This window comes from Melanerpes formicivorus, unplaced genomic scaffold (genome assembly GCF_026170545.1).
Source record: "Melanerpes formicivorus ecotype bairdi unplaced genomic scaffold, bMelFor1.0.p_v2 SCAF_53, whole genome shotgun sequence".
Classification (NCBI taxonomy): Eukaryota; Metazoa; Chordata; class Aves; order Piciformes; family Picidae; genus Melanerpes; species Melanerpes formicivorus.
Window position 1 is genome coordinate 4600842 of NW_027142405.1, and position 27293 is coordinate 4628134.

A 27293-nucleotide genomic window follows, 5' to 3' on the forward strand; every position below is an offset into this window, starting at 1 on the left:
TGCAATGAAGTATGTTGATTCTGCTGCATTTTTGGCTGGCAGTGGAAGAAGTGATACATTCAGCTAGAAAAAATTCTAACATCAAGAATGCTTTGTTCATGGTGACAACTGGGGATGTAGGGGCATTACATCTAAGGAACTGGTAGAATGGGAGCAACAGCTTTCTATCAAGCACTGAGACAGGTGCTGTTGTTACTGGGACACCTGAGCTGCTGTAGGTCACAGTATTAGGGTTACAGTGGTCATTGGTAGCTGGGGCAAGAGGAAATCTTGGCCATATGTCTTCTGCAGTGGTAGAGACACAAGGCATTGGTGGCATGCTGTAAACAAGCCCTATCTGTAGGTATATGTCCACAGCATATGCCTGTACAGCATGGGGAATCTGCTGTTGAAATTACATGATGAAAACCACCTATTGCTTGCACAAAATTAACATTTTTTAACACCAGTCAGGGTCATTTGTCCCTGTTTACCATTATGATCTTCAGAGTGGAAGTGTAAATGTCACAGCACTGTAATAAAAGAAGGAGACACACACACACAAACACAGCCCACCCCCTGCCTCAGCCCACTTTTAAGCTCCTCTAAGGTAGCACGTGTGCAATTACATGGCTCATAGTAAATATCTAAGGTCTGAGCTGGGAATAGGGAACAGACCTGATGCACCAGGCTGTGGGAGAAGTGGAAGAACCACTGTTGTTCCCAGGGAAGGGAAAGGGAGCACATTTCTGATGGGAGCCCTGCTGCTGTAGGGAAGGACAGGAAAGTGACAGAGGGTGTGAGAGGCAGGGGCCCACTTTCCCAGGGATATTAGAAGGGAATAGAATATCAGCATGGATGCAGGACTGAGGACTGCAGTGGCTGGGAGGAGGAAGGAATCCTGCGCAACCTGGAGGGAGTAAAGAAGCAAGCCAGCAAAGAAATGGTAGGATAGGGTCCACTGCCCAATGGAGGAGCATGGGAGGTATGCAGACACTTCTTGGGAAAACATGGGACCCCTAGTAAAGAGTTGCATCATACTCTAAACCAACAGGCAGAATCACAACAAATTGGGAAACCTTGTAAATAAACACCCTGGGCTAAATGTGTTATTTAGTCTTAGTACTGACTTGAGAGGCTGCTGCAGCTCACTGTTTTCAGTATTCACACCATTGTAGCCCACTTTTGAAAATGGTGGCTGAGTTACTCACACCAAGCCTTTGCCTTAAGCAAATGTTTTCAGGGCCTTTTTTTTTGCTCCCAGCAGCAGTCAGTGCACTATGGTTTAGTTTCAAGCTACATGGAAGTCCATCTCAGATAGCAGTCAGTGACACCCATCGTGTGAGTGCTACATGGGGTGGCTAGTGGGAGCTTGATTCTGTGTGGAAATGTTGCAGGTGTTTCTTCTGGGAAATAAGATGGGCAAAGCTTGTATGTACAGTCAGTATGCTTGGCACTTGTGCCACTGAAACATAATGCTGCAGAGGAGTCCTTTTGTTGTTTCGAGGTGTGAATAGTAGGATTTAAAAAAATACAAAATTAAGAGCTCCTTTAAACAGGGCTTTCAAACACATGAGGTCTTTTCACTTATCTGCTGATAATCTATTTTACAGAGAATTGGGGTAAAAGAGTTGTTGAAATCTTTAGGAACAGACAAATGAAAGACTGTCTAGGCGTATATATTCCTGTGTGTAAATCAAAGATTGTTTATTGCAAGGTTTTATCCTCAAAGCAGCTGTTCACAATAGCTGGTCTTACCAGTTCTACCAGATTTTCTGAAAGAAAATCAAGATACTAAGCTTTCTATTTGCTTGCCAAAGTTTGTTTCACACAAGAGCTCTACATCTTTGCACCCTGTGTTGGGTAGTCCTTTTGCTTTGAGAAGGAGCTCTCTTTCTCTGCTTGAGCAGAAATAAATCCAGCTCAAGTCCAGAATTAAGAGGGGAATTGGGGAGGATCATTCTTTGAGTTGTTATTTTCTTTTATAAGTCAGGATTTAGGAGGAAGGGAGAAATGCTAGGAATTGAGAGATGTTAGGAGTGGGTTTTAAAGTACATGTTTAGCTATAATTGTTCTTATGCACCCATGTGTCTCTCTCCCTTTATTACCAACCCTCCATGAAATGTGGAGATTAACACTAGTCATGCAGAAGTGTTTAAAAATTCAAGCAGTGACAATAGGAAGTGTCAGAGAGTAATGGAACAAAACCAGGAAAATTACAAAGACAGCAGCTATTAATTAATAAATTAGAAACTTGTAGGTTTGTTTAAAAAACCCCAAACAAACCAAAACAACACAACAACACACCCAAACAAACAAACAAACAAACAACAACAACAACCAACAGCAAAACTGAAAGCATCTAACTTGGAAATTATATTCTTTTGGATGCAACTTTATAATTTCCCTTTCACTCTGTTTGGGGGAAAAACTAAAATCCCTGTTTAGTCATAGACCAAATAATGTGTTCATACACTCCACTGCACATTCAGAATTAAATGTAGTGTGAGGAATTAGAGCCACAGCCACTTCCAAGGGACAGGTGGGGAGGTGTGAGATGTGACCCTGGAAACAGAGCAATGAAGATCAGAAAGAGGGTGTAGGGCAGGCTCTGGCATGCAGCACCTTTCTCCTGCTCCCTCTTTACTGAAAACATTACTGTCTTATATGAGATAGCTAAACATAATGTAAGGAAGGTCCAGCTAAAGTACACGTTTCACTCAGGTAATTTTGGTGGTGTTGCCAGCAGGTTTGGGATGGTGTTTACTTGATTCATAGCTCAGCTCTACACCTCCGAGTACAGTGCTGTGGATGGGATTCCCTGGCACTTGGCTGTGACTCAGTATTTGGCAGGACAGCCCCACCTCCCCCTCCTTTTTCAGGCCACCTCACTCAGAACACCACCCAGATATCCGTGCTCATGTTTTCCATTTAAAAGCATTCAGGGCAGCCGAAGCAAAGGGCCACCCAGTGCTTTCAGTGAGCAGCTGCAGTAGTGGGTTTCGTTTTGGCCAAAGCAGAGCATGTTCTCACTTATCTGCATTAAATACGGGTGGCCACGGGTCCCTTGGGAAAGCATGCTTTATCGCTAGCTGGAGGTGGCAACCATTGTCTGCCTTCCCAGCTTTACTGCTCAAAATAGTTTTCTGCTTCCTGCATCTGCAGAGCTGCGTGAATTCAATGCTCTTGAAAAACAACACATGGGAGAAAAATCTTTTGAATGTGCTGCTCTAACATAGAGGGATCAGCCTAATGAAAAAATGCTTCTCTTTAAAAATGCTCCATTAAGTAAAATCCCCTGTTCCTTTCTCCATCCCCTGACCTTTTTTCTTCTTCCTTTCCCAGCCAAGGGACTATAGGTGACTTTTCTGCATAATACATTTTTCTGATCATCCCTCTGAAGGCTATGTCCCTTGATCTTTGCCCCTTTCTTTTATTATTATTATTATTTTTTTAATGAGCTGAGTTTATTAACCTGTCTTTCATTTTGTGGAAACTGTAATTAAAATGTGTGAAGAATTTGACTTGCAGCCTGCCCTTCTGCGTCTGTTGTGAGGTTTGCCTTAGCAGCATGCACCAAGAGCACACAGAAACACTGATTTTGATTTCCTGTAAAAGAAGTCTCAGAGGACATTTCACAGGGGGCAGTTGGAGCCTTTGAATGAGGAACCCGTGCGTGCCTTTCTTTGGGCATGATTTTTGCTGCCCCAGCAAGTACCAGTGTAGACCTCTGGCTGGAATTACAAAGAACGAGCTCAGATCAAAGTCAGCTCCAGAGAAATCAACACATTCTTGATTTCCAAACAGCTATTTTATTAGGGGATGTTTTAAATGTCCTTCCCCTCATTTTGGGAGACATCAGCAAAGAAGGTTGAAGAGAGTGACACCGTTTGGGGACTTGTCTTGAAACATGTCTAGGGGAAAGTGAAGGTGGTTGTTGTGTATAACCAATGAAGCCAGATTTGTGGAGAGTTCAGTCAGACTAATGGATTTTAGAAATCTGAGATAGCTCAGGGAGAGCTGGGTGTGTGTTGTGGTGTTGTTTCTGCACTTTTAATAGTTACCTTGATGTTTCAACATTTCTTCCTATGATTTTAGGTCAGTATAGTTGTAAGAATTGACTATAATTGTACACAAAGCTATGATAAGATCTTTTCTATGCCTCTATACATCTCCAAATGCACAACTGACAGAATTTTGCCCCTCAGAACTTATACCAGGAAGGCCAGTGATAATGTGCAAGCAGCTTTACTTGTGTGATCTGTTTGGAGCTTTTTAGGAGGTTGTTCTTTGGAGGTGATTGTTTTCAGTTGGTCTGTTTGTTTGTGGGTTTTTGTTGTTTTACTAGTGGTGGTGTGTGTCTGCCCCCCCACCCCCATGTTTTGGTTGGTTGGGTTTTTGTTTATTTGCTTGGTATAAACATCCAGCTACATTTCTGTTACATGATCAACTGATTCCTCCCTTTTATTTTTTGGAACCAACTTTCCAGACACTTTTTGGGGGATGAAAATACTGAAAGTACAATCGATGTGTATTATATGGCTGAACCCTTCTCCAATGCATGTAAGGAGTGGAGATAATTAAACACCACAATTTTTAAGCAAGATTGATTGTTGATAGCTGTGACTGTGACACAGACAGATGAGAAGATAATTTCCCCTGTTTGAATGTAGTCATTCAGAGATGGTGAGTTTTTTGGTGATGTATCTTATTATCTCAGCTTCTGTCTTTTTTACACTGTATTGCCCACAGTCTAGTTTTCACAACCCAGAATTCATATACTGTATAATAAGGCTCAGTGTAGTTGCTGTTGTAAATCTCCCCATTGCCCTACTTTAGTCTTCTCCCATTGCCAAGGTGTAAAAATAAGGCTGATGTTTTGTGATCAGGGGATAGAGGAGAATATCTATCTATCTATCTATCTATCTATCTATCTATCTATCTATCTATCTATCTATCTATCTATCTATCTACTTATCTATTTACCTGTTTATGTATGCATGTATGTATGTATCTATCTATCTATTCGTATGTATGTATGTATATATGTATATATATGTTCCAATGTGGCCTGTCCATACATGAACATTCCCATCCATACATGCATATGCTCAATCTTGGAGGTCATAGAGAAGGGATAGATGCTGACTACTTGTCCACATCCTTTGGTATTTGCTGTGCTCTGTGGCTGCAGGTGTCCTAAGGCAATGCAAAGCTTAAGGGAAGAAGATGTCTGCTTTTTCAGTAGCAGATGGAACATGGCTGTGTTTTCCCAGATGTGACCAAACCAGGTCTGGCAAGGGACTCTGGACCAGCCTGTCATTTCAGTTGAGTTGTGTTTTGCACTCAAATTGCTTCCAGTAATGTGCCTTAATTAATTAAATAGTATAATCTCTCCAAAGAAACCTCCTCATCTTTCCTCAGATAGTGGCTTGCCCAGATGATTTCTCATTTAAAATCCCTAGTAAGACTGTTTCTTTTGATGCTATTCTCTTCCCCTCTCTTACGAAGCTGGCTTACCCCTGCATTATAAAGGCAGTGTAGCTGGGCAGTTCTTTATCTGTGGATATATGGCAGGACCTTTGAGCCAAGACATTCCAGATGACCTGGGATGAATTGGTCTGCATTCCTAGCAAGGGAACCCTTTTTCCTAAAGAAATGAAAACCCAACTTTTGAGCACACCCATGTGTAACTTGTTTGGGGGCAGATGTTTTTCAGTGTTGTTTTTTGCTTTCTTGAGAATATGGCATAAGGTTAGCAAAATATTTAATCTAACATAGTCCTAGGCTGAGTGCACAAGGTTTATTTAAGGGAGGAGAGCACTATTTATGGAAAGCATGTGGTTTATCCCCTTCCCCTCCTCCAAGTGGGAATGTTTCTTTGGGGTTTGGCATAATCATCCACACTGCAGATGAAAGGAAAATAAGGTTTTGGGAAACTTTCCATACATTAATGTCCACGTTCTACTCCCAGGTGGGAAGGTTTTGTGATTATTGCATTTTTGTGAGTTCATATTTTATTTGCTAGGTTTTCAGTATTATTTTAAATCTTCTCTAACCAAACAACACAATTTTCTCCCCTTTATGGTATTGGTGCATTGATAATCTGAATTGAGTGCAAATTATGGGTGCCAATTAGAAGCAAAGTGAGAAAAAGTCATCACAGCTCTTGCAAATGCTTTATTACACTAAACTGCCAATTTTAAAGTTCATTTCGCTGCATTTAAACTGAAATGTTAAAAGGAAGTGTGGATAGCTGGAAAGGTTGCCACACTGCTTAAAAAAAGATTATACGATGATCTGAGATACTTGGTTGTCATTGTGTCAGTTATGACTCATCAGGCAACATTAGTCTTTGATGTCTGGCATTTGTGGAAGACACTTATCTGAAAGTACAAAAAAGCCCTGAAACCTATGTTTGTTAGTTTCAGGCTTGATAAAAGGTTTTTACAGTCCAGTGTTGGCAAGGCAGGTAAATGTTTTACAGCTCAAGAAAATGTATGAATTGTTTCCCTGATCCTGGAGGAGTCTGCAATGGTCAGCCCAAAAATGGGACTTGAAAAATGGCCACTTGCTGTGCAGCATACAGGATCACAGGCTTGGGCACAAAGTGCTGCGTGCCCTGAACTTAGAAACCTGTGCTTGTATCTGTGGGATGTCTCAAGCCACTCTGAAAGCAGTTGTGTGTTCTCACTCATTTGAGAAGCATGGTTAGCCCTTGGCAGGAGTAAGGCAGGAAGGTAGTGGAGCTGAGGGATATCTTATGCAATGTGGGTTTTCTGCCCTTCTGTGAGCTTAGGAAACAAATAGCTATCAGATGCTACACCCATGCTGGAGGTTTTAAAACCTGAGATTCTTGTTCAAACCACCAAGTGTTTTCATCTAATGAAAAATCACTTAAAAATATTAAAGCAGAGGATAACTTCTTTTCTTTGTTTCTTTGTTTCTTTCTCTTTTTTAATGACTTTTTTGATCTAAGAGCTTCCAGGGTGCTTAGTCTTACAAGTTCAGGGGCTTTTGGGTTTTGTTTTGTTTTGTTTTGTTTTTAATTGCTTTAAAAATCACAGGATGTTTCTGTGGTGAACATACATCTGTGCTGGCTTTCGCTGAGCTTTGGAAATAGGTCAGGAATTAAAGCTCCGGCTTTGTGGTTCTGAGGAAAGCCCTTAAGAAACTCTCTCAGACATAAGAGGGTAAAGAGGGGTCACTGGAAATACTATTTGACCATATATAGACAGCATGGTCTCTCATCTGCATGTATGTACAGCTGAATATTAGACACTTACATATATGCATGAACTGTTGAAACTGGTATTCTTCAATGTGTGCTTAGAAAGAACAGATTGCTGCAGGAAAAATGAAAGAGGTAGTCATGGGAAGACATTAAAGGGAATGCTCTGCATTACATAGCAGTGGTAACTCCTTAGGTGCCTTAAGCTTAGCTGTGTGTCCTAAGCTTAGCTCTATTGTTCTGTGTACCTCTATGAAAAAAATCCCTGTGCAAGGAGTGCATTTACTGTGGTTGCATTGCCATGGAAACCGGCACCAAACCTCATTCACACATCAGGTCTGGCTACAGATAGGGGTCGAGTGCTGGCATCTGCCCTGTGTTGCCCTCGGGTCTTTTGCAAATTCTCTTAAGAGGGAGGTGTTGAGAAGAGAGACGGTGGCTTGCAGGAGGAGAGGAAACAAATTGCACAGGGAGTGGAAATGGCCAATAAAACCTGAAAAAAATCAACCATTTTGCCCTACACCCAAATGTTACTGTTTTGCTGTCGGGTGACAATTCTGCTGTTTTGTGGTTTGGCTTTTTATTTTTTTATGTCAGAATAACAGTGGAGATGAATAATCACTGCAGAGGTGCTTGGGTCATTTCTTATTCCCTCACCCTGGGTCTCACTAGGGAGGTATGGAGGAGTTCTGGGTGAGCAAGGCTTGCAGGGTGTGAAGCACAGGGTGGAAATCTTTGACACAGGGATTAAACCTGGACACAATTTCAGTAGTTTTTCCTGCAACATATTTCTTTTAAGAAAAAACACCACCCCCACCCCCCAAAGCCTTAGGGAGGGAAAAAAAAAAAAGTCAACCTAAAGAGAAATTAAATGAAACAAAATCCAGCCTTTGGGGTAAATGGAATTCCCCTATACTTGTCCTTCCCTTCCTGCTTAGAAATCCTACGGTAGGCTTGCCAAATGCTTTTTCTTTGCAGTAGAACAGGAGGGCAAAAGAAAAATGGGATAGGAGGTGGTGTTTGGTGTGTTTGTGTTTTTGTTTTCTCTAAAACACATTTTTTCCTTTCCTTTGGCATAAGAAACTTCTTCCATCTCCAAGTCGTGCATTGATTAGGCCTGTGTGGGTGGCCGTTAGGCAACCTCATAGCAGTGTGGCCTTTCCCTATCCTAAAACATTAATTCCCAGGCATGCTGTGTATGCAGCCTGCTTTCATGGTGTGCACAGTTGTTCATTTCTTCAGTGGCCAGGTTAGGGAGAGTGACTACTGCTTTTGAACCTCCCTCACCTCCCTTCTGTCCCCTCCTAGAGACTTCTGTGTATATGGAGGGTAGAGTGCAGCCTCCAGAGCCCTCTGGCCCCCAAGTACTGCCATCAGGGACAGGAGGTAAATCACATTTACAGCTGCTGTAAAGAGGACTGGTTTCTTTGTTGTGGACATTGCTGAGTTTAACAAGCAAAAGGTTAGAGTGGCTAAAGGACTACAAATCTGGGATAATATACCAAAGCAGTGGAGCTTTAAAGGCATTTCTCCCTCTCTCTGCCTCCCACTCTCTTTTCTGAGGTTGCTGATCAAACCAAACTAGCTGTTAGTTAAGATGGACATACTAGCAAAAAAATCTTTGCTACACATTTGTTTCTCCTCCTTCAGCTTTCCAAGCAACCTGTGGGGCCTGTGGGCAGCATGCCATAGTGTCAAAATATTTTCAGGATTAAGCCATTTCTTTGGGAGCTGGTATTTATCTGAAACTATATGTACTTAATCTCAAAGTGCTATAAATTTAAGATAGCTTTTATTATGTAAAAATACTTCCAAATCAGGGACCTGCCTTGATAAATATGCAAGAACACAATTAGACTTGGCCCCTGAGTGGCTGGCTATAGTCAGAAGTTTAACAACTAGCTGAGGGAAAATTGAGCTCCAGTGGAAGGTGAAGCCCAGAGCTGGCTGGGGAGCTGCACTGTGGCTCTGCACCGTGGCTCTGCACTGTGGCTCTGCACCGTGGCTCTGCACTGTGGCTCTGCACTGTGGCTGACGCTGCCTCCCTGCTGTGTGTTTCCAGCCATGCCTCTTCCCACGGGGGATGTGGCAAGGACACAGGCCATGGAGGCAGAAACAGGGAAGCAAAGCTTGTGCCGTTCCTTGGCAAAGTAAACTGGCATTTTCAAGAGGCTTTCCCCTGTCACTTTGAAGTTAGGTGCAAGATGCCGTGGTCTTTCATCTAACTGGGATCCCTAGTAGCTTAATTTCAAATCCTGTGCTTCTGTGAGAAACCAGGTGCATGTAACTCCTCTATCTCAGCGTCCTTGCATGCTGTTCATGTGGGTGCAGCACAGACATGTCTAGAGCTGTGGCCTTTTTGTACCTTGCTCTGCCCATTTGTGTCTCCTCTGCTTGCCCTTAGTTGTGCCAGTAGTCATAATGTTAGGGTGATGACAGTCCTGCAAGATTCCCAGTTGTGCGTGTGCCAAAGCCGACCACAATTACCCACACTCCCCATGTGATCCGAGGCGGCAGGGTGAGATCATCACCATGAAATCACTGAGCTGCCTTACCATGTGGGTCCAGCTCCAGCGTATTCAAGCCACGTGTGGCTTATTGTCACGTACATATGTAATTGCTAACTGGGCCTTCATGTGGTGATGCCCTGAAAATAAGTTGCTGTCATTTTCTCTTTGATTAGTCTCCTCTCTAATTGAAAAGAAGTCTTCCCTTGAGGGAGGTTGGTTTTCTTTTTTCTTGATGTATTTTGTTAGTGTGTATATTTTTTTTTTCTTAATTATAATCTTCCCTGTAAATAGGTCCTAGGAAAAAAAAAAAACAACCAAAAGGTGGACTGACAAAGATTAAACATTCCCTGTAAACATGAGGCCAACAAAATCCAAGTTTAAAAAAGAAATAAAAGAAAATAAAAGTAAGAATTCAGAAAATCAACCTTGTTTCTGGATTTTTTCCTTACAACTTTTAAAATGCCACTACCAAGAGAAATAACTGCAGTGGTCAATCTGAAGCTATGGAAAAAAATAATAAAAAATGAGCTGAATCTCTTTTTTGCTCTTTTTTTTCCCCCCTTCCTTTTCTTTCTCATGTTGTTGGTTTAATACCTAGTCCCCTCGTTTGAAAATGTAGCTCAGGGAATTGTGTACACCGAAGTTGAGAAATAAACACCTGGACTCCTTTTAGCATCGGAGTACTTGGACTACATGAAGATTACCTCCATAGACATGCTTTGTTCATGGAATGAATTGGTGAGATTTGGCATGCTTCTTAAAGAGGCCTTTTGCCAGTCTTTCCTCATATTCTTAGCTCATGCCTTTGCATAATGATGTGATCCATGGTGGGCAGGAATAATTCAGCCTAACGATGAATAATGGTAGCATTTGTGGTCAACTGGTCATGACATTCTCATTGAGCATTTCTCTTTGGGAACTGTGTCTTTGAGTCATGAGACTTGCAATAATGTCAAGAGTGAGAGCAGAATAGAAACAGACTGAGCAAGGGAGAAAAGGGACACTTGTTTTATGGAGTCCACTGTAAGGGGGGGCGGGGGGGGGGTGGAAATAAGGAAACAAAGTCTTGCTTGGAAGACTGCTATCTTTACAATCATTCTTTGTGACTCTCCCTCCACCCTCAAGTACTTCTGTGTTTAAAACAATGTATGTTTGCAGCCCTGTGCACAAAACCTACTGGAGTCTTAGTGAGGGGAAAAACAATCTGTAAGAAAGGAGACGAGGTGAGTAGAGCACAGGGAAAGCATCAAGGTGGGAAGAATTTAGGTGATGCCTAAACCAAGCAACACAAAAAAGACCAGGTGCTTTTAAACGTGCTGGAATAGGACATGCTACACCAGATTGGATCCTTCTGGACAGAGAAGAAGGGGAACACATTAAACATGGTGATAATGTTTAAATGAGGAGGTGACGTAAACACTGTCATGCTAGAATGAGCTACTTCCATCATGCCTTGTCTGTGTCCACTGTTTCTAAGTCTCAGATATTAGATATCTCTGAAGGTTAAAGCTACAGAGATAAATTATTCATTGCTAAGTCAAAAGGGATGTGTGAAAAATGCAGACTTCCCCACTGCAGCTTAAATAGGCAAAGAAGCTCCTGGGGGTACATACTTGTGGTAGCTGCATATAAGAAGAGTTTGGATGTTGTAGCTTTGATTAAAGGCAGGTTTGAAGGACTGTGGTCATGCTGATTGGATGTGTGGGATACAACTGTTGTGTGCTGAAGCAAAATGTGTTTACAGCAGGATGAATAAATGGAAAAGGAGTATCTGTGGTTCAGGAGAGAATTATTAATGTTCTGATGACTTTCACAAACTCAGAGTCTGGGAGGTTGTTTGTAGGCTAAGAAAACCACAAGTACTCAGGCTTAGTTTAATTCAGTGTCTCAAAATTTGTTTGAATGTGTGAGTAGGAATCCAAATAATGTGGTGATAGAAAAGCTAACGCTCTTTCCATCATTCATATGTCATTTAGAAATGGTTGGAGAAACAAAAAAACACACCATTCTTTTGTAGTGTAAGATGTTACTGAAAATTGTCAAAACCAAGAATCTTGATTTACAGTTTTGAATAAAATGACACTAAGAGGAGATGTGCCACCTTGTCATGTGCCACCTAAAAGATTCTGGCAATGTACCCGAAGTAACTCCACCCTCAAAAAGGACAAAAGAAAATCAGGTCAAAAATTATAGTCTGCTGATGTGTCCCATCAGTTGTGAAATTATACAAGTATTTTTCAAACACAAAAGGAATTATGCTAAACCCCAATGGCCTTATTCAGGATGTCACAATTAAGGTAACACAGAGCTTGTAGAAAACTGTACAGTTTGTACTGAAGTATGACTAAGCTATCCAGTCTTGTTCAAGATCTTTGTGGGTGACATGGACAGGGGCATTGAGTGCACCCTCAGCAAGTTTGCTGATGACAGCAAGCTGTGTGGTGCAGCAGACACTCTAGAAGGAAGGGATGCCATCCAGAGGGACCTTGACAGGCTGGAGAGGTGGGCACAAGCCAACCTTATGAGATTCAACAAGACCAAGTGCAGGGTCCTCCATCTGGGTCGAGGCAATCCCAGGCACAAATACAGGCTGGGCAGTGACTGGCTGGAAAGCAGCCCTGAGGAGAGAGACTTGGGGGTGCTGGTGGATGAGAGGCTCAACATGAGCTCTCACTGTGCACTTGCAGCCCAGAAGGCTGATCAGATCCTGGGCTGCATCAAGAGAAGTGTGGCCAGCAGGGCAAGGGAGGTGATCCTCCCCCTCTACTCAGCTCTGGTGAGACCCCACCTGGAGTACTGTGTCCAGTTCTGGAGCCCCTATTACAAGAGGGATATGGACGTGCTGGAAGGTGTCCAGAGAAGAGCCACGAGGATGATCAGAGGGCTGGAGCACCTCTCCTACGAGGACAGACTGAAGGAGTTGGGGCTGTTCAGTCTGGAGAAAAGAAGGCTCTGAGGTGACCTAATTGTGGCCTTCCAGTAACTGAAGGGGGCCTACAGGAAGGCTGGGGAGGGACTTCTCAGGATCTCAGGTAGTGATAGGACTAGGGGGAATGGAATGAAGCTGGAGGTGGGGAGATTCAGGCTGGATGTGAGGAAGAAGTTCTTCACCATGAGAGTGGTGAGACCCTGGAATGGGTTGTCCAGGGAGGTGGCTGGGGCCCCATCCCTGGGGGTGTTTAAGAGCAGGCTGGATGAGGCTCTGTCCAGCCTGATCTAGTGTGAGGTGCCCCTTCCTATGGCAGGGGGGTTGGAACTAGATGATCCTTGTGGTCCCTTCCAACCCTGACTGATTCTATGATTATTTTATCTTCTTCTTCTTTTTTTTTTTTTTTAATTTTTTTATTAATAACTATCCTAAAACTCTCTAAATCATACAAGAATTTGTAACCAGAGACTATAGACCAATCACCCATCCAAAGTAAGCAGTAATGTTAGTTGGAGCAGAAGAAACAATAACCAGTTTAACTGCTAAATATTTTCTTTCGTGTGTATGACAGTACTATATAAAAGTTCCAGCTGAAAGTGGGGGCCCTCATTGTCTGATATTGTACAAAACCAGAAGGCAGTGTATGCAGAGATAGCACAGAGTGCTCACAGTAAAAATCTGACCTGAGAAAGTTGTGTGAAGTGGTTTAGGAAGAGTGAGTAGGAATGATGATGTTAAATTGAGTTTGCTACGGTTGCAATCATATGGAGGTTTGCTTAAGATCCTCTAGTTTTGCTTTTATTCAAAGGAGAGTGTGGCAATTTAGCCTGGGTGCTTCCTGGGCTGCCACATAAGTTACACCTCTGGTGTCTGGTCTCCAGTGTCCACCCAGTATATGGGCACAGGAAACAGCGTATTTCTACCCATAAATCCTGCCCCCTGTAAATCCCTCTGCAAAATCATTCTCTTCCTCTTTCTTTCGTCTCTCCTCCTGTGGGAGATGCTTCCCTATCAGGTAACGTTGAAAGAGCATCTCAGGCCTCTTAGGCCTATCTAGGCCTAATGCCAGGATAAGAAGGGGGAGGGGGCAGTCTCAGACCTGGCCAGCCTAAGACCAGCCTAGTAGTAGGGGGGAAAAAAAGAGCCCTGGGGTTCTGGGTGCACCCTTAGGTGGGGAGAAGGGAAGCTTGGGTGTAGTGTAAGGGAAATCTGTATGCTTGGAATATGCTTATCACTACACTTTGTAGTTTCTGTAAAACACCAATTGCTTTTCCATTAAAACTTCCCATCACTATCCCATCCACTTGTGTGAGTATCATTCTTTTGCCCCTCTCAGGGCAATGAATGATCTGTCCCATTCTAAACCAGAATAGAGAGAGATGTGAGAAACTTGATTTTAAGCTGAAGTAACCTAAAAGAGACACATTATTTTCAGATCCTTTTACTTTTAGGCACAGTAGTACAGTAGTCTATGACCATTGGAATGGGCTGCCCAGGGAGGTGGTGGAGTCACCGTCACTGGAGGTGTTTAGGAAGAGACTGGATGGGGTGCTTGGTGCCATGGTTTAGTTGATTATATGGTGTTGGGTGATAGGTTGGACTCAATGATCTCAAAGGTCTTTTCCAACCTGGTTAATTCTAATTCTAATACCAATTCTAAAAAAATTCTGCTCAATCACAGCCTAGAAGTAGCAAACACTCCCTTGACAAGCACCACCAGAGGTCTTTTTTGACACTAAGAAGTAGTCTTAAGCAGAGAGTTTTGCTTCTCGGAGTAGTATGTGTAATGTTGCACAATAATGTTTGCATGCACAGAACCGGTAGTGGAACACAGCATGAATTCAGAGCTGCTGCAACGGGCTTAAATTCTTTGAAGCCAAATAATTTGCACATGCCTGCATCATAGCAGAGTGTGATCTCTTCAGTGTTTCAAAGTTATGTTGCTGAAGATACTAAGGCAACTCTTTTGCAAATGTATTTCCTAATCGTAGCATTGCTTTTCCAATAAGGATGTGGCTTTGATCAATTATTTACTTACTTGGCCTCAAACAGATCTACACTTCTCAAAACATTTCTTTGCTTAGTTTTTTCCCAAACTGCAAGTCCTTGGTATCAGCTTCTGCAGAAAGTCTGAGGCGAGTGATGGCTGCAACTCCATGCATCTCCAAAAGATGAAACAACATGAAGGAACTAATCACGATGCCTGAATTTTTCTGCACCTTTTCTTATGTGAATGCTCACTGCATTAGAATACCCTCACAGCAACCCCTCTGCAGTTATGAAGTGTCTCTGTTTCAGTCCTTAACCAGGTGTAAAAAGGTATTTTATTGTCTTGTGTATTACAGAATCACAGAATTTTCAGGGTTGGAAGGGACCCCAAGGATCGTCTAGTTCCAACCCCCCTGCCATGGGCAGGGACACCTCACACTAGATCAGGTTGCTCAGAGCCACATCCAGCCTGGCCTTAAAACCATCCAGAGATGGGACTTTCACCATAAAATTTATAATTCCACCATAAAATTTATAATTCAGGTAAGTCACTTTAGTATTAGTTGACTCCAAAATGGGGGCTTTAAAAAAAATGTTATTTGTAATTTATCGTAGCTGGTGGCCAGGCATGCACAGGAACCAGTATGTTTGGTACAAGCAGCAACCTGTATTGCAGTATTTGCAGGAGGGAGGGTACACCATGAAGTAAGAAATGGTGCATGTGCCCTGCTGCAGAAGACTAGCTGGCTTCTGTGTACTACCAGAGCTGCTTGCCAGCAGGCATGGCTCGTTAGAAACCTTGTTGCAGGATATAATATCTTTGCAGTCAATTAACAGTGCTGCTGTTTAAAAATGTCCAGATCCTTCCTGATTCAGCAAAGCACTTCAATATATGTTCAAAGTTAAATGCTTGATTAAAGCTTTATGTAAGAAAGATGTGAGGTCTTGTGCTTGAGGTTAAACAGGTAAATGCATTCCCAAATCAGGGCCTGACATGTTACACTTCTTAGAGGTTTCCAGGAATCTTGAATATCCTGAAACACTGACTGTGCTGATTTCCAAGCTGAGTATAACCTGCAAGTAAAACATAAACCCAAACCACATTACTGTGAAGCATGCTGGAAAGCCTGCTAAAATCCATTTCCTGGTTATGAATGATGTTTGTCTAGTCAAAGAAATTCTAGCAGGTTATTTACATTTTTGTAACCTTAAAAAAGTTCTGTCATGGACCGAGTTGAACCTGAAGCAGTTATTCACACCATGCTGCAGTCATGCCAGCTTCAAAAAAATGAAAGTGCTAACTGGAGCAAAGTATTATGGGGCTTGAAGTTCAGATTGCAACATGGGAGGCTTCCTGTTCCAGTTGCTGCTTTTGGGTTCTGGGTTCTTGGCTCTTTTCTGCAGGCAATGGTGGTGGAATGCGTGGGAGTTTTGTAGCTGCTGGTTTTGGTTTTCTGGTTTATGCTGGTTTCCTCTCCCCCTCCCCACCCCCCCATATTTCACTGCACTTCTTCTGCAAATAGACTAAGCTAATGTATTTGTGCATTATATTATTAGATTAATTAGATTATTAGCTAAGGTAATTGTGTGTTGTGATTATGATATCTCATGTTACAGTAAACTGTTATCTCTTTATCTCAGCCCTGAGTTTCATGTCTCACTTTTCCCCTCACTTTTGTGTTGGGGGAACAAGGAGTTTACCCCTTGTGCTAAACCGTTACATTCTTTTGGAGCCCAATGTGGGGCAGTGAAAGCATCTCTCTTAGTTAAGACAGGTGATTTTGGCTGGAGACAGAAGGGTTGAGATAGATGAGAAGAGGATTCAGTTAAGGCTTGTAGCTTGTTAAGAGAGTTTTGTGTAAGTTTTAGGGCTTTTGTTTTTCCTGTGGCATGCTCTATTTCCTTTCTGGAGGCTGATGTGCTGGAGTCCTGTGGTGGTGCTGAGTGTCACCTTGGGGCAGTGTTGAAATGTAAGGGAAAAGAAGCATAAAGCAGTTTGTCTTGCAAAAAGATAAAGATGAACCAGAGAACAAGATAAAGACGGACCAAAGAACAAGACAGAGCTGTTTGCTGTTCCAGGCTTTCAAGGATGGCCAAGATCAGTGGATGGAACTAGCAAAGGCCTTAGGAAAGGAAGGAAAAGCTCTTGTCCTCTGTACAGGCCTGTGCTTCAGCCATGAGGAACCAGATGCTCCTCTGTCTGAGGGAGAGAATCTGGGAGGTATGCAGTCCAGCATACCCTGTGGTTTTGCTTGTGTGACCATGGGGAAGACATAAGCAAGTGGGACAGAAAACCTACTGCAGTCCTAGCTGCACAAGAATGAGAATTACATGGGAATTCTTCCCTGAAGAGTGCTGCCTTGGTTTCCAGTGGAAAATCACCCAAGAAGAGCAGACAAGCTGATACTGCTGCTGATTCTTCTGAAAGGACTCCCAGGGCATCTCCACAAGATGCAGGTGACTCCAGTCAGAATTCTAGGAGCCCTGCCTCCAACCAGATGGAGGAGAAGGACAATGGGTTATTGTCCACCATGACTTACCAAAGATGGTGGAGAGTGAATGACCTCTGCCAGCTTCTTCAGCACCCATGGGTACACCCCATCAGGACCCATAGATTTATATGTGACCAGGTTGCTTAACTGTTCCCTAACCCAGTCTTCCAACAGCCAAAGAAAACCCCTTTGTCATGTCTTCCTCTGAGGCCTCAGGGGTCTGGGGCTCCCGAGGACAGTCTCCAGTAGTATAGATGGAGACAAAGAAAGCATTTAGTATATCTGCCTTCTTTGTATCCTCTGTCACCAAGGCACCCACCTCATTTAACAGTGGGCCTACATTGCCTCTAGTGTTACTTTTTCATGCAGTGTATTTGAAGAAGCCCTTTCTGTTGCCCTTCACCTGCCTTGAAAGCCATCCCTTCCTTCCACGATCTGTAGACTCTCTTCTTCCACTTGAGTTTGCTCAGCAGTTCCCTACTTAACCATGTTGGTATCCTGGCTCCCTTTCTCAATTTCCTATTTGTTGGAATGCTCTGATCTTCAGCTTGGAAGAAGTGGTCCTTGAATATTGACCGACTATCTTGGGGCCCATTACCTTCTAGTACCCTGTCCCATGAGATTTCCCCTAGCAATTGCTTGAAAAGGCCGAAGTTGGCCCTGCTGAACTCCAAGGATGTGATCCTGCTTGGTATTCTGTTCCATCCTGAACTCCACCATCTCATGATTGCTACAGCCAAAGCTGACCTTGTCCATCTTTGAAGGCCTGATAAGAGCTGTGTGAGCAAATGCCTCTCTCTTGATCTGTGCTGCTTCTTTATCTTTTACAGGACAAACAGTGAGTTATTTATAAATGTAACCATGGTGCTGCTTATGGACTGGGTCTAAACACCTCATATGAGATTGAAATGTGGTGTTTTCTGTAGTAGTACATTGAATTATCATAGCTCACTGCTTCACCTTCTACAATGTTTTGATCTTTTATATTCCCACTGATGTAGTGCAAAGCTCCATCTGACTACAATGAGTGTGGATTCAAGCTCTAAATAGTTTTTGAGTGCAGCTTGCTGTGATGGATTGCTGAAGCATGCTGTGAATGTGGACAGTTTCATTCTTCTTACTTTGTTCTACTAGAGAACAAGTTGAAATAAGTTTTCTGGTGTGTATGACACCTTGCTTGTATGTTTTAAGATTTTGTTTTTGGTCTGAACTGGGCTGGAGTGGTATTTTGTTTGTAATTTATTATTTGGACCTGACACTTAAAACTAGGTAGGCAAAATAAACACATTCCTGAGCAGAGACCACCTAGAAGTAGCTGGAATTCAGTCACAGCTTACAGTGTGGGCACAGCACCTCCCATTAAGGCACTGAGATGTCACCTGCCCCTGTGGGGCTGGGACCTCTGGGCCTTTGGATAGTGGCTTCTATCAGCCCAAATGGTTGGGCAGGAGTCAGATCCCAGGGGCCTCTCTCCAGTTTCCACTCTCAGATTCTCTGGATCTGTGCAGGAGTGAGACAGTTGTCATGTTTTGGGTATGCTGGGGAAATGTTGCTTTTAATTGGCATAATGCTTGAACCCCCCCACGGGTGCAGGTTATGGAAGCAAGGAAATCCAGTGAGCTGGGGCAAATTAAGCTACAAGACCAGCACACCAGAAATCCATACAAAAGCTCAGTAAGAGCACTGCCTTTCTTTGCCTTGCCCCATGTTTTCATGTATTTCAGATGAAACATTTTGGGCTCAATGATGCAAGCCTCTTCAGAGTCAAGCTCTTGCAGCAAAATCTCCAGCTCCTTCCAGACGCAGGGGTGAACCTGAGCTGAGAGTCTGTGTCAGAGTCCAGGCAAACCTTGGAAAAATTTGGACCACATGTGAACTTTGCTACTGATCAAATATAAATAATGCTGCTCAGATCCTAACAGCTGAGTTAAAGCAGAGCTTTTGAAAAGATTGAACTTACATCACAGTTTTATGGCTCTCTCTTAAATATTTTATAACTGTTTTGTGACATCAGAGTGTAAATTATGTGGCATGCAAAGACCTGTAGTGTGAAGATTCTATCATGTGCTTACATACATGCATAAAGAGTACCCTTTTGTTGTTAGGGAAATACAGTTTCAAAAGTACAGCTTAAGAAGTGAGGTATACTAGTAAGAAGAGCACTTATTTTTAGATGTGGGTACTTTATTAGTTGATAGTGTGTAATTATTATCAGTCCATTGATGTAGGTTAAACAAAAGAGAGAAAAAAAGAGGGGGGAATAAGTGTGTGTTGTATGTATGTAAATACTGCTGGAGTATAACTAAGTATGTGCAACACTACAAGGATCATGGAGGACTTGTTGTTTATTAGATAAACTAATGGAGAAAAGTGTTAATTGGAAGCACAATTCCTTTCTCTGGTCTGAAACCGTACATAGTCAGTGAATATAATGAATCAGCTTATGCATGTGTGTACACATGTATAGGTGCCTACCTATGCACTTATATAGATGTAATAGCACCTACAATTCTGACTCATTTGCATTAAAATTGCATGGCAGTGTTCTCCCTTTTTTAGAATAGGAATGCTGACAAATAAAAAAGCTTAGTCTTTTTCCTCTTTAAACTAAGTTAAAATTATGTAGTTCAATAAATGTGTTATATTTTGGAGTTAAAGGAATTAAAACCCAATTCCTTTTGGCTGTGACCTCATCAGGATTCATCAGCAGCTTACCCTGGCCTTTATCTTTCATAGTTTGGATCTAGTACTCCTTCGGATTTTGTTCCATCCCGTGTTGAGATGACTCATTGTTATTTCCTTCCACTGTCTCATGCTGAGTGACCATGGGCAGAAAAATTGTTTTCATCTGCTCTTTTTAGTTAACTTTCCTGTTCCAGATAATTTTTTTCACAAGTTTTGAAACTGTTATTATCTTGCTCCCAACCTTGGCCCCAGTGTCCTTTCCAGTCTCTGGGAAAAATGGTTTGTGCTGACTGAAATGAAACTGAGATCTTAAGTGTGGTTCTCCTCTTCTTCAAGATTGGAAGGACTGGAACAGGGCATAAGTGGCTATAGTGTTCTAAAATACATGTTTTCAAGTTGGGCCTAAGTGATTATTGTTCAATTCTTATTTTTTTTTAGGTAATGCCTTTATTCTGCTGAAAGGTGCTTGTGGGTCACTCTACCAGCTGTCAAGGAAAATATTACTGTATACTCCTTGTTTTCAACACTCCTTGTTTTCAACAACATCCTCAGTGGGGTACCTTGGAAGGTCTGCATAGAACAAATTTCATTCTCCCTCTGCACTTCAGGTTCTGTGGGCTGTAAGTGTACTGTATAATGTTGTGGCTACCATTTCCAAGTGGTTTCATTAAGAGCATTTTGACTTAACATGTTGAAAATCTATTGTGATTTTAATGATTTTGTGATTTTTTCAGTGGATGAAACTTTGTATCTGGCTCAGCTATGAAAGGTGCTTTTCTATTGATTTATTAGTCCTGATAGTCAGCAGAAATATCCATGATTGCTAGGGAAATGAGTATTTTTCCTGTAGTGTGTTACAAGCACATTCTAAATAGCACAAAGGCTGTAACTGACAGGCAGCATCTGATAAAACTCATTCTTTTGCTGTTGAGTCTAACAACAAAGGTATGAGAGGCCTTTGTTTATTTTGAAGATGCATTCCCTAGGACCTGTAATATGTCTTGTGGTATCTCTGAATATATAGAGAGGGATAACATAGCACAGTATTACCAAAACAATGTTATTTATAGAGGCATTTCTGAACTGGAAGAAATATGTGGCTGCAACCTAAGTGCACTCACTTGAACTGAAACACTTTTGGGAAGAATTTAGCTGAGTGATTATTTTTGGTCTGGCAAAGGGGAAACCAACTTGAGTGACTGTTCATTACTCTGATGCTGATTACTGGAATTGACCAGCTTAAGGGCAATTTGCTAACTTTGTTTAAAAACAGGGCTAGTCTTTCTGGGTCCAACTGTGATTTAGAAAGGGAGGAGCTCTAAACCATGGGTTTTTTTTCTAAATAAATATTTTTTTTCTCTCTACCCTTTTTTTTTCCACTCTCTCTCTTTTTCCTGCCCCCCCCCGCCCCCCCCCCCCCCCCAAGTTTCCTAGCTGAAAACATTATCTGAAACCCACATGCTGTGGGATTTAGGGATTTAACAGGATGATTCAGATATATAATCTTCACATTCATTCCCACCCTGAGATTTTTCCTTAAGGAATAGAATTTTTTTCCTACTCTTGGTCAGAAATAAAACCAAACCCTCTTCTCCTTTTATCTTTTTCCTTTTTTTCCTTTGACTGGAAAGTAAGGCAACTAATAAACCTAATGGTAAGCTCTGGCACATGTTGCAGTCCAGTATAACCTCAGGATATGAGCAGTGTGACTTCAACAGGCGTTTGCAGCACTCCTCCCTGTGAGCTCTTGACTGATGCCTTGTCTGATTGCTCCTTCCCTTTCCTCTCCCCTGTTCCATATGGAAACATGTGCCAGCAGGGGCTAAAAGGTGGTTTAAAGTGTTCCCTTTCTGTTATTATTTTTTTATTATAGGGAGTGGGACAGAAGGCACTGAGAGTGCTGCTGTGTGTCTTGGGTTTTGAATCTCTGTGAGAAGACAGACCAAGGGCATTGCCTGAGCTCTGCCTCTGGGGAGTAGAAAGTTGTGATCTTGCAGCCCTGTTGCTCTCCTTATTTAACTGTGCTTTCCTCTTCCTGTAGTGGGGGAGAACGTCGTATAAGCTACAGTGACTGACTTTCTGCAGCAAGAATTAAGAGTGCTCAGGTCATGAAGAATTCCCAAAGCAGGCACAAATAATCAGTTTATGATGGAATGATTTCACACTCTTTCTCCATTTGTTGCTCCTTATCAAAACCAACAAGCTCAGCCAAAATATATCTTTCCATTTAAGGCTGGAATTAAAACAAGGTAATGAGACTCGGTGCTTGTCGATACTGCAGTTTAGTTTAAATGCTCACACACACATCTATTTTCTTTCTGTCTTCCTCTTAGGAATGCTTCCCTTCGTGCTCCTTCTGTTAATTTAATTAAAGATTCCTTTGACATAATCTTTAACATTTTAGAGTTAATAGTCTTGATTTTTAAAGTATTTTATCCCCTTAGTTCCTCAATATCTTGCCACTTCTTCATCCTTTCCCTTGGTCCCTCTTTAGCTCCTTGAATCAGAAAAGTCAGAAAAGCTTGGTCCTGTATTGTCTGTTCCACAGCTGAATCAAGTACTGCCAAGGTATGGGGGCATTTTTTGATTTTCTTTGTCTGTATATATATGGACATATTCCCCTCCACACCTTAATATTTGTATGCTATTATTTTTATTCCTGGGCTTCTTTTAAAATTAATCCAACTTCATTTGATTGTTTCAAGTTTTTTTTTGCTGTTCCAATCTTATTTCACAGCTGCTCTTCTGTGTTTTCAATTTGGAGGTAATCCCAAAACAGAGCAAGTTTGCTAAACACCTTGCAGGATTTCCCCTTTTGCTGGTGCAATTCTAGGCAACTAGATCCACAGCTTAATTGCTTATTGCATTTTAAAGACAAATCCAACTTGATAGGAGGATCAGAGTGACTGCCTGCATTGTGTTGCCTTTCACCACATTCCAGTTTCCCATTTTGCCATGCCAGATGCTGCTAACATCCTTGTCTCTTAGATACTTTTTTAGTCCTGTGTCTCTCCTCCCTTTCCTCTAGATAATGTTTTGCTGGTGTTTAAAATCACATCCAGTTGCGTTTTTATTACAAGCAGAGATGAGAAACTCTGCCCAATGATTCCTTTTTATTCTTCACCTTCCTTTTGTTTTGTCTCACATATATTCAAGGGGGAAACAGGAGCGGGGGGGTGGGAGGGGGGTGGGGGGGGGTGGAAAAGGAAGGGTTCGGTCTAGACTTCCAAAGCAATTTCCTCTTCCCTACAAAGCACAACTCATTTCTTTCCAGAGATGTGTGGCTGGGAAGTTGCACGTTTCTTCTCAACACTGACTTTCCTGAAATTTGTTGAGTCAAGGCACAGCTACAAGGAGTGGTTCAGAGGACTGTAAACACAAGTGTGTGAGTGTTCTTCCTTCTCTCCCGGCCAAGCAGAAGAATAAACAGAGATTGATGTGGAAAGGAGAGAGCAGTCTAGATAAGCAGCCACAGGGTGGAAATGTTGAAAGAAAACAGACAAATATCCATAGACACACCTGCACTTGGGTGTTTCTGCATCATGGGGCCTCGAAGGGCTTATTTTTGCCATAAATGTCCTAAGGACAGAAAACTGAGCACTGTGGAGGTTGATGATTTGCCTAAGGGTTAATTACAAGGTCCTTCCTTTGGAAAAAAAAAAAAAGAAAAAAAAGAAGGGGAGTGGAATGGGGGGAGATAGTTTGTGGTTGTAACTTTAACTCTTCATATACCACATGTAGCCAAAGACAGGAGAGGGGTTTCTTTTCTCTAAAATGCATCTACATCTGCTGGTTTTGAACAGTATTCTTTTTAACACTCTTGCATCCACTCTTACCAGATTCTTGTGTTTACTTCAAATCAAATTAATGAAATGCTTCGAGTCAAATGAAAACCAGACCCAAAAGGGCAATGTAGTCATAACTGAGCAACTGTTCTCCTGTGAGTTCAAGACACTCTCTGCTTAAATTTTTTTCAGGTGAATTAAACTCAGTGTGGAAAGGAAATGCTTAAAAAAAGAAAAAAAAAGAGAGAGAGAGAGAGAGAGATCATAATCTGTCAACTCCATGTCTCTCGTGCTTCTAATTTGATTAGTGCCTTTATGTGTTTACTTAAGAGATGAGATTTCTTCTCCATTGAGAGTGTGTGGAGACATGAACAGGAAAATGAGCAAGAATCTGGGTGCTTGGTTTGAGATCATCATTTCACCCATTCAGTTTGGTTTGTGCTTGGCAAGATAAAGTTACATGGTATTTATTGTCCTGCTACCAGTAATTGCAGAGTCATGTCTGAGTAACCGATACTTATTTCCAGGACTGAAAAAGCTTGTGATTTCTTGTGTTAATTGTCAGAAAGTGCACAAGGAAACTTTAGAGTAGTACTTCCAAACTACTGGGGCCGGGGCTTATGCAGGCACTTGAGTTTGTTGATTTTTTTTTTCTTTCTTTTTTTTTTGGTAGCAAAGTATATTTTGTCTCAAAATTAGAAGTTTAGCAAACTTTATAGTCAGAGGAAATTTCCTACATCTTTGCCTTGAATTCCCAGCTACCACCCCACCCCCCCCCCCCCCAACTTCTGCTATTAGCCACACAGTAAAGCATCACGGTGTTTGCTCCTCTCAAGCTTGATGACACTTTTTCATGTGAAGGAAAATATCTAGCTTAGGAGGAGGTTGTGTGTATGTAGGTATGCTGGTGGGGAGTGATTACCACATCCACTGGACAGGGCCAAGCTATTGGGACCTCAAAATTTGGGAGCTGCTTTCTGGCGTGGGAGATGTTGTATGGACAAGAAAAAGACATTAGGATACACAGTGTAATGTAAAGACCCTGTTCTGGGGCTCCTGCTGCCAATTACAGACCTTTTTTTTTTGTGAGAGTAAAGAATGATTCTTCTTGCTTCATCCAGATTGTGGGTGGCCAGACTGGTCCAGGCAGGTACAAGTTTTCCATTTGCAGAGGCATCTGGGGAGTGATTAGATGTGTAGCTGGTAGCTGAAGGTGCTTGACTGACTTACAACAGTATTTTATCATCTGTCCAGTTGATATGGACTGGTTGGCTCAAGTTTGGACAGCTGTGGCTGGCAGGGACGTCTCTGCTCTGTTAAAGGAAGTTGTTGCAGTGCCAAGTATTAAAGATTAAATGGGGGGGGGGGGGGGGGGGGGGGGGGGGAGAAGATGTCCATGATATTTCTACTGATACCCTCTACTACAGACTGAGCATTTAGCCTTTCTGGTATAAATTGGGATTGTGAGTGTTTTCTTACATGTAGTTGCTCAGTCTTGCAAGAAGCAGGACAGTTCCAGAGAAAAAGCAGTTGTGTTCCTGGAAAGCCAGGATCTGAAGCAGTGCCATGCTGAATGAAGTAGATAAAATACACGGAGGTATAGATGGAAATTAAAGAAAAAAACAGGGTAACTAGTTCTGTTGCCTACCATCTGATGGGACTGCAGAGCCTGAGCTGTGTCCCAGGGTCTGTCAACAGCATGTTGTATGGCCTTACGAAAGTAATGCATCTCAACGTTCCTGAGGTCTTATGTTTTTGAAATGGGGCAATGAACCAGGTGCTTCGAGTTCTAGGGATGAAAAGCTGCTTTATAAAATTAGAGAGTTAGCATTGTTAGTAATATGATTATTGATTTATTCTCACCATGCTGTTTGCATCAGACATAATTATTGTTCTTCTGTAAACAGTGTAAGGGGCATAAAGGTGCAAAAATATTGTGATTTTTCTCTGAAGGTATTGCTTGGAAACAACATGTAAAGATTTAGAATTCTTTGCTTTGTCCTGGCATGTAGCATAGCCTGTAGCAGTAAAGTCTTTTCAGATCAATGTATTTCAGCAGAGCCGTTTAGTACTTTCCCCGTAAATGATGAACAAATAGAGCACACTTGAAAAGGAAACCAGTTGTCTTGTACTCTGCAAAACAAGATGGAATAGGCCAGATCCTGTAACTTATTTCTTCCCACTGCATCTCAATTACTGTTGTTGTAGCTGACTTTTAAGCAGAAGGTGCATAAGAATGCAAGTCCATCTCTGCATCAGGAGTGGCAGTACTCAAGTCTTCTCTCTAGACTAGTACTGCCTTTCCCATTGAGTGCATCCTTTTCAGTTTTGCTGGCTCAAATAAAATCAAATGCTTTTACACTGGAAAACTGAAGCGTGGTCTTAGCAGTACCTAGAGTTGGAAAAAAAACCTGTAGCTAGCTTGTTTAGTGAGCAAGACTTGATTGCAATCTCTAACCCCATAACTGGTTGCTGGGCTCACCTGCCTTCTTTCACTGCTGTTGCTGAGCTCAGAAGGCCAGACTCAGATAACTGTGATAATGAGTGAAACTTAAAATGTGTACATAAATGTTATTTTTGGCTTGCACTCCTCCCCACCCCCCACTCGGTACAAATGTGAGGAGTAATCACTGTCACTAAACTGGTTGGAAGCAGGTGGAATGTTACACCATGAACAGAAAGTGTTTTCAGTGTGAAAGAAGTCTTGGAGTTTCCTAAACGCTTGCAGGAGGAAGACTTTATTCCTGAAACTCCAGGAGGTGGATGAAGACTTACTGGGCTGTGTATCCCTTGACTCTTGCTAAATTTACCTGAGCATTTATTAAGTGTTACAGAAGTAAATGTGACAAGAAAGCCATAATGCTTCTCAGAAAATAGCCTTTTTAAAGATGTGGCATGATTCATTTGGTGCCATGCTGGTAGCCCTGCTGAAGCAGCTCAGAGTGAATCCCTCCACCACAAATGCATAAAATGGGTTGAGGATGGACTATAAAGGTACATCCCTCCCATGTCACTAAATAATTTCCCTCTCTCCTACACATTATGCTTTATATCAGAAATATTACCGGATATAGATCTAGAAATTAAGAAATGTTTGTTTTACTTCTTTTCAAAGTGTTTTCACGGTTTTAGGTGAGTGTTTGAATTATGTTCATTGGCCCTTGCACAAGAGACTGTGGAAGCTATTTCCTTTTTCCTTAATTAGAACATGCAGGATATCAGGTTTCTGAGTAGTGAATTTCCTCCCAGGAGATAGGTGAGCATATGTGGTAGAAGTGGTTGTTTTTGTAGACTTGAGAAGTTGGTCCTTCTGTACTTTCCAGATACTTTCTTAAGTCAAATAGCCAAACTTTTCATACAGACACAGGTGTAATTTTTTTTCCTTCCTTTGTTTTTCATTTTGGAGTAAATAGATAAGTAAAGAGTTAGAAACATCTGATGGAATGTCTAAGAGGAGCATGGTAGCAAACATGCTGAAGGCAATAGGCCAGTCTGGTTTGTGTGTGTAACTTGATTTGAGTAAGCAGAGCTCCACGAGAGGTATAGTCAGCCCTCTGCTTTTATGTTGGTATTTTCATGCATGGCTTATTTATGGTCCTGGTGAGAAAAGGAAGAAAATTGGAGAGACGTTTCCCTCCCATTGCTTGTGTCCTGGTTTTTAAGGTCATAGTTTTTTATAACTGCTGTTTTTTC

At 42.0% G+C, this 27293-nt stretch overlaps 1 long non-coding RNA gene across 2 annotated transcripts in view; it reads left to right on the forward strand.

The window, feature by feature from the left end:
• The window catches only part of LOC137452445 (uncharacterized), a 228550-nt gene extending 208125 nt beyond the window's left edge, over positions 1 to 20425 (forward strand). The window contains exons 6-7 of one of the 2 annotated variants that reach the window (XR_010990089.1): positions 14995 to 15181; positions 20254 to 20425. This is a non-coding gene — a long non-coding RNA (uncharacterized lncRNA). The remainder of the gene's footprint in view (positions 1 to 14994; positions 15182 to 20253) is intronic. The other variant, XR_010990090.1, reaches the window with a different exon arrangement.
• Positions 20426 to 27293: the final 6868 nt, after the last annotated feature.